Source organism: Panthera onca, chromosome F2, assembly GCF_046562875.1.
Source record: "Panthera onca isolate mPanOnc1 chromosome F2, mPanOnc1 haplotype 2, whole genome shotgun sequence".
In the NCBI taxonomy this organism is placed as follows: domain Eukaryota; kingdom Metazoa; phylum Chordata; class Mammalia; order Carnivora; family Felidae; genus Panthera; species Panthera onca.
The window spans coordinates 76,959,823-76,971,161 of NC_138356.1; the positions used below are offsets into that span (position 1 = coordinate 76,959,823).

General features: G+C 45.4%; 1 long non-coding RNA gene across 1 annotated transcript; it reads right to left on the bottom strand.

The window, feature by feature from the left end:
- Positions 1–1,370: 1,370 nt before the first annotated feature.
- Positions 1,371–9,297, bottom strand: LOC132664840 (uncharacterized). The gene is made up of 3 exons (XR_009603877.3): positions 8,141–9,297; positions 3,352–3,409; positions 1,371–1,644 (listed from the first exon to the last, which is right to left on the bottom strand). It is a non-coding gene; the product is annotated as an uncharacterized LOC132664840 (long non-coding RNA).
- Between the last annotated feature and the right edge of the window lie 2,042 nt (positions 9,298–11,339).

The window sequence follows — 11,339 nt, forward strand, 5'->3', positions numbered from 1 at the left end:
AACTATAAGCGTAACATGGTGATATTCAGCATCATATCGAGGGCCCCCAGTGAAGAATGTGTTTGGGCCTTATCTCTAGAGTCCATCAATTAGTGACCTTCAGGACACCAAGAACTCCCGATCTTGAACAAGTGAGACTAAGGGCCTGAAATAGATCTGGACATGCACACTGGATTCAGCCCTGTGTCCATCCCTAACACAGGCCAACAATGAACACAGACTTGGGTGTGTGTGTCAAGCTTCTCTGTACGTCTGTTTGCTCCACAGGGCTGACTGCCAACAAGATGGCCGCTCTGAGATTCAAGGGGAAAAAATGGTGAACCAAGAAAATCTTGCATTAAAATGACAATAAGATACCATTTTATAACCCCCCAAAAAAAGAGAAAAGAGATACAGGGAGAGAGAGAGAGAGAGAGACAGAGAGAGACAGAGAGAGAGAGAGAGAGAGAGAGAAGGAGAAGAATCTATAAATATTAAGTATTGGCAAGAATGTGGGGAAACTAGAGTTTCTACTCTGGTATTGGGAGAATAAAATGGTGTAGATAGTAAGGACAACTAGTTATCATTACCTAGTAATATTGACACACACACAAACACTCACATTTGCACCGATTGTTATGTGCAACAATTCGTTTTTTTATGCCCTTGACTATCTCCTCTTTACCCAGTTCCCTTATGCTGTGTTTATCATCATAATTACTCCCTTCCAGATCTTCTCACCTCCCTAGACCTGGGGCTGGTCGTCTGCTTTATAAATAAAGATTTATTGGAACACAGAGCCATGCCCTTTTGTTTACATACCGTGTATGGCTCTGTTCTCACTACAATGGCAGAGTTCAGGGGTCACAACAGAGACCAGCTCTGGCACACGGAGCTTGACATGCTTATTGTATCTCTTTTTACAGAAAACATTTGCTGGCTCCTGACAGCGTGCCCTCCTTTTTCAAAAACAATGTTGAAATCAGCTTGGCTAAAGCCAAGTCACTCTCTGTCTTCACGTATCCTGTACAGCTCAATATGTTTGCAGAAAAGCACACGGCATATTGTCTCATCCCCTTTTTCATGTTTAAGTATTAATCCCAACTGGGATCCTAGGATCAGTTATCCCATTGGATTTTCATGTTTATTTTCTCTCCCATTCTCCTAGATGAATATTTTATACCTCCTACCGATGCAGAAAGCCTCCTTCTGGAAAGTCTGATACCTCCTCTCTGATCCTCATTCTCACTGACCTTATTTTCTGTTTCTATGCATAACTAGCAGTAAGCAGAAAAGAATCATCAAATTCCCACTAACACATATACTTACCCGGTAGCCTTCATAATATGTACAGCAGTTAGCTAATTCTGCATAACAAACTACTTCAAAACTTAAAGGAATAATCATTTGCCATTTTTCACCAGCCCACAGGTCAACGGAACAGATCTGATTGTTTGGACATGTCTTGGCTTACTTCTTTCTGTTTTCTCATGCGATTGTGGTCGGCTGGGAGCACTGGTGGCTTGGGCTTGAAGACTCAATTCTATTCCACATTTTCACATCCCTCGGGCAGGTTGGTCCAGGCATGTCGATATAATGATGACAAGAAAGCACAGGTACACAATCAGTTCCTCAGTCTCCTGTTTACTTCAATTTGCTATCATCCTATTGGCCAAAATAAATCATCTGTCAAGCCCAAAGTCAAGGTCTGCACTGGACATAGGGAAGCATGATAAATCAAACTCCTTACTACCTCAATGTGTTACTATATTTATATAATTAGTTTCCTTCTTACTGCACTGATACACGTCGCCATCATCCCTGAGCTTGATTTTCACAACAAACTCCCAGTCAGGCTCATCCCTGGCTCTTCGAATGTCTATGCTCAACATAGCAGCCAAACTGATTCTAAGAAATAGTAATTCGTATCATGCCATACTTCTGATCAAATCTCCCCAAAGACTTCCCATTCCACTTAGAAGAGAAGCAAAGAGCTTTATCTTGGCTAATAAGGTCTTACATGACTAGCTTGCTCGTAACCTTTCTGATCTCATTTTCTCACTCTCCCTCAGTCACCTGGTACAGGCACCATGGCCCACTTCCCATGCCTTGAACATTCCAAAACCCTACTTACTTAGGGCCTTTGCACTCTGTATGGAGTCCTTTCCCCCGGAGAGCACGTGATGTAGGTCTCTATCCAAATGGTCACTGTTATCAGAGAAGATTTCCCTGACTACGCTATATAAAATATCTACATTGTTCCACCCTCTAATCCTTATCCTCTGCTTTATTTTTCCCCACACCTGACGCACTGTGTATTCATGTTTATTTTTGTTTGCTTCTTTACTCTAGAAGGTAAGCTCCGTGGGGCCAATACTCCATTTGTTTGCTGCTGTTTCCAAAGTTCCTGGAACAGTGGTTGGCACAGAATAAGCCCTCAATAAATATGTGTTGAATAAATAAATACATGAGTGGATGAAGGAATTGGAAGACAATTAGAAACAACCTGATACACACTGACCATAAAATGAATTAATCAATCATGGTATACTTTCACATTGGAATGCCATGCAGTGAAGCAGAATAAATCACGACTATGTATATCAGCAAGGACGAGTCCAGTTATATAATGCTAAGGAAAAAAAAAGAAAGGAAAAAAGAAAGAAAGAAAGAAAAAGAGAGAGAGAGAAAAAAAAAGAAAATTTCAGGAGAACTTTTGAAAGTACCCACACAAAGAATTAGGTTGGATTAACTGAAGCCAGGGGCCATAGATTAGTATGTCATTTCCAGGAATGGAGCCCAGCCTTGGATTCCCTTTGTTGACTGCATCCTGGAGGGCAGATCATGGATTTACAGTTATGGTGCTGCAGCATCAGAGATGGGAGCACCGGAGCAGTTGTAAGCCACTGGCCAAGCAGGTCTGGGGCCCGACTTGCTGCTGATTGCTATAGCAGCCAGTTGTAAAGACATCCTTGAAACTAAAAGTAGCATATTCTCTGGCGTGTAAGCGGCATGGATTTTCTTTTGGAGCATGCATGAAAAGGATAATTCAACAAACAAGGTACGCAGAGGAAACAGTAGGCCAAATCCAAGGCTAAGACGTAATTCCTTAACTCTATCAGGCAGAATTAGGAGGTGTTCTGAGTCATCAGGTGGAAAAAGAAAATGAGCACTGTATCTACCTTCCTGTTTAAAAACCACTTCAATACAAAAACAAAAGCAAGAAACAAACCACTTCAATAATGTGCTGTAGCACGACCAAAACAAAGCAAATAGGGTAACATGTCCCCCAAAGAATGTGGAGTATCCAAAAAACATGACAAAACATGGGGTTAGAAAGACCTAGGTTACAGTCCTAACCCTACAACTTACTAGCTGTATGTCCTCAAACAGTTGTCTAAACTCCCAGAGGTTCTTTTCAGTTTTGCTTCTGGAAAAAATGGATGCATTAAAAAGTGTGTTAAAGGTTTTTGAAATGATTAATTAAAATATATATAAAAGTACTTAGCATCAAGCCTGACATTAAAACCTGAGTAATTGCATGAATAAATTGAATGAATGAACGAACGAATGAATGAGTAAGCTCTACAGTTGAGTAGAGGAGACACGCAATTCATTATAATTCCAAGTTCTCAAATGCAATAAACATAGCTGCATTGCTCTCTTGGAGAGCAGAGTAGATTATTACATTTGGGAAACAGGGAAGGCATCATAGAGGAGTGAATTTGAGATTTGGTTTATGGTGAGATTATTGTTGTTGTTGTTGTTGTTGTTGTTGTTGTTGTTGTTGTTGAAGGGGATGGGGAGGAGATGTTTCATAGGGAGCAAAGGCAAGGTTGGGTTTTTTAACAACCTTGGCAATTGTTTACCAATCTACCCATTAAACTCAGCGTTAATACTGATGAAAACTACATGTGTATGCATGCAGTGTCATCAGTGTAGAATCAATTTTATAATCACATATCCAGAAGCCTTAGGGCTTGATTTGCTTTAGAATTCCTCTCTCTCTCTCTCTCTCTTTCCTTCCTTACTCCCCTCCTTCCCTCCTCCCTCTTTCTTTCTTTCTTTCTTTCTTTCTTTCTTTCTTTCTTTCTTTCTTTTTAGAAAGGCTGTGTCCTCATTGGGGTCAGGGACAGCAAATGAATGAATATTTTTGCAGTGAACCACAAAACCATTCACACTAATGGGACACTTAAAGACTGTAAAGAGCCTCATGTGGAGACGGGTACCATTTTACTGCCAAATACTTATAGCAAACTTTCAGTTTTCAGAATTTTGGATTTCAAAATTGCAGATAAGAGACAACCTGTACGGGCATTCAGAAAGGAGCCTGACCAGATGCAAACACCCTTGGCCATATCTGCAATAACCATGAAACCCCTTAGGACAAGGGGTCCAACAGGGGAAACGTTAGGCCCGTGTCCCACCTACGGTGCAATAGATTCTTTGCTCCCTGCTTTAAAGAAGCTCCCAGAATTAGGAGGCCCTCTGGAGAAATCTGGGCCGTCACGTACTAATTAACACAAATAGCAGTCCTCACGTGGCTGGATTATGTCTGAAAAATCATCCTTGACAGTGTACATCTAAGCATCTCAGGAAAGTGATGACAAGTAAGTGTTTTCTCTCTCTAATAGCTTGAGTTGCAAGATATTTCAAAAACAAGATCAACAGAATACCAATTTGTCTGACAAGGGAGAGAAAATGTGAGGCATGTTTTTCTGACTATTTTTTTTTCTTGAGATGTCAAAGATTTAAGTCAAATCTGCAGCTCTTCAGCTTCTTTGGGTGTAATTCCAGAAGCATGGCTTAATGTGCTGGGCTCTAATGTAGTTAACATGATGAGAGCAGAAAGCTCCATCTTATCGCACTCATTTTAAGACGATCTCTTAATTTCTATTAAAGAATCTTTGCAAGGGAATTGGCAAATGAAGTCCCACCAGTCACTGGCTGTGAGGGATGTACACATCAAGACATGGGATTATCTGGGCTCAATCTTTCGCATTAAATGTAAGACACTAAGCGCTTAGCGTAGACAACAAAAGATCACGTGTGGACACTGAGAATCCTTCAGTGAGTTTGTCTTAATCACTTGATCCTACCAATCCTGTGATATAAACATATTCCCATGTGTCCCCACTCGGGATGAGAATTGGAATGAACATGGTTTTAGGGCTTCATGATAAGAAGCACAAGGACTCTGTCCAGGGTGGCTCAGAGCACAAGAATCGAGTCACTTCCAAGCCCCTGCCCTTGCAGAAAGAAAGAGTAGGATGAAATGAGTTTTAAAAATTCCAAAGTGTGGTGATGAGCTGGAGCCTGGGAAACCCAGCCAAAGCTCATGAGATGGTAGGATCTGGAAAAAAAAAATGTGAGGGCGGGATTGCCTTTTGGAAAGCACTGCATTTGGACTCAGGCAGATCCAGGCTTGAAACACAGTCCCCCACAGATTAGTCATGTGATTATGAACAAGTCATTTGAACTTTCTATGCTCTGAGCCCCCCTCTCCACCTGAAAAAGAAAGAAAATGCTGTCAAAGTGCTCTCACTACAAGGATTCAATGCAAAAGTACCTGAAACGTGTTGATAGAGGCAGCTATTAGTACAGGATGGTGTTGTTGATTGTGACGATGAAGACTGATGATGATGATGGTGGTGATGGTGATGATGGTGGTGATGGTGATGATGATGATGGTACTCATGGCAAAGGTGATGATGATGATGTGATGATAATGATGGTGGTGATAATGGTGGAGATGATGGTGATGATGATGGTGGTGATGATGATGGTAGTGGTGGTGATGATCATGATAGTGATGATGATGATGGTGATGGTGATGATGATGGTGATGGTGATGATGGTGGTCATGGTGATGATGATGCTGGTGTTTATGGCAATGGTGGTGATGATGATGTGATGATAATGATGGTGGTGATAATGGTGGTGATGATGGTGATGATGGTGATGGTGATGGTGATGATGATGGTGATGATGGTTATGAAGATGATGGTGGTGGTGATGGTGATGATGGTGATGATGATGATGATGCTGGTGGTGATGGTGATGATGATGATGGTGGTCATGGCAATGGTAGTGATGATGATGTGATGATAATGATGGTGGTGATAATGGTGGTGATGATGGTGATGATGGTGATGGTGATGGTGATGATGATGGTGATGATGGTGATGATGGTGATGGTGGTGGTGATGGTGATGATGGTGATGATGATGATGATGATGGTGGTCATGGCAATGGTGGTGATGATGATGTGATGATAATGATGGTGGTGATAATGGTGGTGATGATGGTGATGGTGATGATGGTGATTAGAAGTGGCGGTAATCAGATGAATTCAGATCCAAGGGTCTGGGATTTGGAATGATCATAGCTTCACTGTCTAGCAATATTGTGGTGCATGGGGGTTGAAATCTAGCGTAAAGATGAACAAACTGAATTAGGAACATAAATGCTGACTGGAAGAATTGGAAGAAATATCCACTCCGTTGGCAACCAAACCAAAATTTCCTCTCTAACATGTGTCATAGACTCTTCCATGTGCTAAAGACACAGTGACAGATTAGACGGACAAAATCCTGTCAAGGAGAATTTATCTGCTAGAGAAGGAAAATAAATGGGAGCCCATGGACAAATGAATACAGGAGAAATGTTCGGATACTGATAAAATCTTTTTAAAGTATAGCAGGAATTATGTGTAAAGGAAAACGATATTATTCTTATTATTATCAGTCTTGGTGGGGAGGGAAGACACGAGCTATTTTACCTAGAGTTGTCAGAAAAAGTCTCCCCGAGAAGCACGTTTTTGAATTGAAGCTGAAATGATTAAAAAAGGAGACTCTAGGGGCGCCTGGGTGGCTCAGTCGGTTAAGCGGCCGACTTCGGCTCAGGTCACGATCTCGCGGTCCGTGAGTTCGAGCCCCGCGTCGGGCTCTGTGCTGACAGCTCAGAGCCTGGAGCCTGTTTCAGATTCTGTGTCTCCCTCTCTCTCTGCCCCTCCCCTGTTCATGCTCTGTCTCTCTCTGTCTCAAAAATAAATAAACGTTAAAAAAAAAAACTTTATTAAAAAAAGGAGACTCTAGTTTATGTAGGACTATGTAGAGCATGGTAAGGATTTCAGAGGGCTTTTCTCTAAGTAAAAGGGAAGATGATTATACAGGTTTAAGCAGGGGATGACATAATCTGATTTTGCCTTAGAGGATTACTGTGGTTGCTGAGTGTAGGGTATTGAGCTGCCGGGGATCCGGGGTGGTAGGAGGGAAAGCAGGAAATCCAGAGAAGAGCGGACAGGACTTGTGCTAGGTTCATGGCCGTGGAGAAACAGGACTTGGTAGAACGTGGGGATGTGTTTTGGAGATAGACTGACACTATGCGCTAAGAGAGTGCCTGAGTCACAAAACTCTGCAAACCAGGAATCAACAGTATCCGATATCAGACTGCAATCCGGTGAAGCAAGTATACAGTCTTCTAGGGACTCGCCTGGCACCTAGGCTACGTTCTGATGCGCAGAACTGAGCTTCACATTCTGTTCAGACCCGTGTCCCTACCGACCTCTCCTTGTACTCCCTACCACGTCTTCAGGCTTTGGCCACACTGACACACTTTTAATTGTACCAATGTTGGTTTTTTTTTTAATTTTTTATTTTTAAATTATTTATTCTGAGACAGAGAGGGAAGGAGGGCAGAGAGAGAGGGAGACACAGAATCAGAAGCAGGCTCCAGGCTCTGAGCCATCAGCACAGAGCCCGACTCGGGGCTCGAACTCACAAACCGTGAGATCGTGACCTGAACCGTGACGCTCAACTGACTGAGCCACCCAGGTGCCCCTTGACCAATGTTTTGATTCCTGCAGTTGATGTCTGTGCCAGTCCTACCTGGAGCGCTCCGGGAGACATTTCCAGAACTCTCCACCTGGGTAGCCCCCCTCCCGTCTCCAGATCTTAACTTTCCGTGTCATTTCTTTGGAAGACTTTCCTGACTGCATTTGCTGGGTTTACTCCGCTCCGCACTAGTGGAGCTCCCCATGTTTCCTGATTATAATAACAACATGACTAATAGCTCTCATTTCTTTAAGGCTCTGGGGCAGTTTCCGTGAGTCAACACGCTACTCCTCACAACAGCATCATAAAGTCGATAGCTGTGTTACCTCTGTTCTCCACACAACACATCTGCCGTCCAGGGCATTTGGGCAACACAGCTGACGGGAACTGGGCCTGGGGTCTGAGCGAGACAGGCTGACTCCGCGACTGTAATCCTGAACCATCCACTCTGACCTCCAAGAACCCGGTGACTTTCATATTTGGTGTAATTATTAGGTCACTGCCTGTTTTGTCTTCGGCTTCCAGCTTCATCGGGGTCAGAAGACCATCTGGTCTTGCTGGGAAGAAGCGTCCAGCCTTCTAACTAAGGTCCTAGCCCGGAGCTTGGGGCAGGGTGATCACTTGACAAATATTTGTTGATCATTTATCGTTTCGAACCAATGCCGCGTGGACCCGCACAGAAACCTCCTGGGCCCCCCAGGGGCTGCTCCTGTAACGTGGAAGCGGGCTCATTCCGTGTGCACGGGCTTCAGCTCGCAGAACCCCTGTAGGTCAGCCTGGGGCCACCCCTGCAGGGCTTCCCCGCTTGGCCCCATCCGTCGATTTCCACGTGGGGTGCGTTGGCCGAGTCCCAGGCTCAGGCCCCAGACGAAGGTCCTGTGATAGCTCCTTCTGCACTGCTTGAGGGGCTTCTGCTGAGAAGTTGAGGCTCTCCTTAGGGAGAGGGGGCTCTCGGGCTCTGTTGGGGGCACACAGCGCTCACGGGAAAGGCTCGGCCATCAAAACCTGCCACGCGATGGTGCCATTTTGATCTGGAAACGCGCTTCGCATCTGAGCTTCCTTTCCTGTGCACAAAGCTGACACTCCCGATGACCCAAAGCAACGACAGGGCCGTGAAAGCCTCCTCTTTTGTGGCAGACGAGCTGGAGATCAGTCTGGACTTCACACTGAAGGAGGGGCTGGGGACCTGGATCCTGCCCCTGAGCTGGCTGCACAGACTCCAGAACTCTTTGAAGCCAGGCCCCTCGCCTGCACAGGGCGATGACATCATCTGGAGTCGCGGGTATTAAAACAGACAGTGTTTTAACCACCAGCAGCTGCGTGCATGAAGGGGGTCCCTCAGTTCCACACAGCACTTTTCAGCCTGGAAAATGAAATCCTAGCCGCTGACTCATTGGCCTAAGGACAATTGACAGCCATGGACATTCTGACTTTAGGACTGGAGCCGTCATGTATAAAGCACTTATTCTGACCTAGTGCCTTAAAGAAGTTGAGACAGACTGTGGTCTAGTAACACCACCAACAGCAAGAAGCTGCGAAACCTCAGGGGCTTTGACGCAACAAAGGCTCGTTTCGTTCTCATCGCGCCCCCTGCAGGCTGGGGGTGGTGAAGCAGAGACCCGGGCCTAACTCCCAACTCCCACCACCTCCCTCCGGTTCCCCCCCCACCCCGGCCACCCGCGCCCCATTCTGGTTCCAATCACAAGAATGAGACGGTGGGGAGGGGCGTGGTGAAAAGAGGCTTTTCACTGCCTCTTACCAGAAGCGGGACATCACTTCTACTCAGGTTACTCTGCAAGGCAGTGACAGGACATCACTGGTGATTGGGGGGGGGGGGGGGGGACAGGGCTGGGAAATGAGGAAGAGTACATAGCGGATTTGGGTGGGCGTTCACAGCCCCTGCCATCCCTACAATGTGCCAGGTGCCAAGAATATGGGATTTCACAAACCAATCGTATTTTCTCGATATAAAGTTTTGCATTGTGTTATGTCTTATGTTATGAAATTGGAATGTGTTTTATAATCAACATTTACATTGCATCCAGTAGGGCTTTTTTCATGAACAAAAAGTTGTCACGGAACTGATGATGTTTGTTATCATCACGGGCATACTCAAATGAAGACTTTCTCCCTTAAGAGGCTCACGTTCTAATGGCAGGAACAGAACCCTAAGATTTTTGCAGGAGTTACTTAGCACCGGAAGTACAGGAAAGCAAAGTGTTGTCAAGGTTCCTTGCAAAGGCAGCCGATCCAGCCAGGGAAGGGTCAGAGGGGGCTTCCTGGAGGAAGTGGTTTCTGAGATTTAAAGAGCAAATAGGACTTAGACGTGAGGAAGAAAGAGACAACGTTTATAACCGCAGAGGCAGGAAAGAGCATAGCAAATAATTCTACACTGCTAGAGAACAGTCTTAGAAATGAGGGGATTTGAGAGATGGGGAGAGAGGGACAGAGACAGAGGGAGGGGGGGGGGGGACCTGGAACACACAGATCTGATTCTGGATTCCTAATGAAGAAATGAGGGGCTCTCATGTCAATATTACTTGAGAATAAGTGACGGGTCCTGATCTCAGTACAAAAGAGATATATTGTTCCTACCCAAGGAATTAAATCCTGGATGCCTGTGTGATCTGAATCCCCTTTGGCTGGGATGTGGGTAGCATGGAGAAGGGCAGGTGTGTTTGGGTGGTGGTAGGAGATGGGGGATCCTAAAGGGGGGTCATTTCCTTTATCTCGAATCATCTCACCAGAGCCAGAAACTCGGGCAGTGCCGTGCTTAGTAAAGCCGGCCTTCTGGGTCGCAGCTCTGTCCTCCCCGTCAGGGGAAATGTACACGCCATTGCAAAGAAGGAGCCCCTGACCTTTCATTTATTGTGAGGGACACGTGGGTCCCCTCGGAGGGGAGAAAAGGGTCTCGTGCTAGCCTGTCCCTTTCATTCACCACCCATGCCCTCTCTAGCCGCCCTCACCAAATTGTCTCTGCTGCCTGGCTTTTTCTACAAGTTCTGTGGAAGCAGAAGGAGGGAGACAGGAAGGATCTAGCACCCAGATGAGTGACAAGGGCTAGTGACGCAACGTGAACCTCATGTGTGGCCCACGCACGTGCACAGATGTCACATGTGCCCCTCACAGCACTGGGATGTCAGGCTCAGACACAGCAGCTGCACCAGGAGCCTCCAACAGCCTCCTGCTTTCAGAGGACCCCAGAGGTCAGGATTTGGATGCCAATGGCAGGCTATGACATCGGGAATGGTCACTTGTGAGTCCCCTGCAATGGCCTCCTCCCTTACACACTGGCTGAGCTCACGCTTAAGGGACCACAAGCAGGACTCTCGGAAGAAAAGGAGAAAAGTTTGTCTTCCATTGAGTTGCGCGGAATTATTACAGAAAAAAACCTAGAGATCCATTTTTTTTTAAGTTTATGTATTTTGAGAGAGAGAGTGCAAGCAGGGCAGAAAGAGAGAGAGAGAGAGAGAGAGAGAGAGAATTCCAAGCAGGCTCCGCACTGTCAGCGCAGAGCCCGATGCG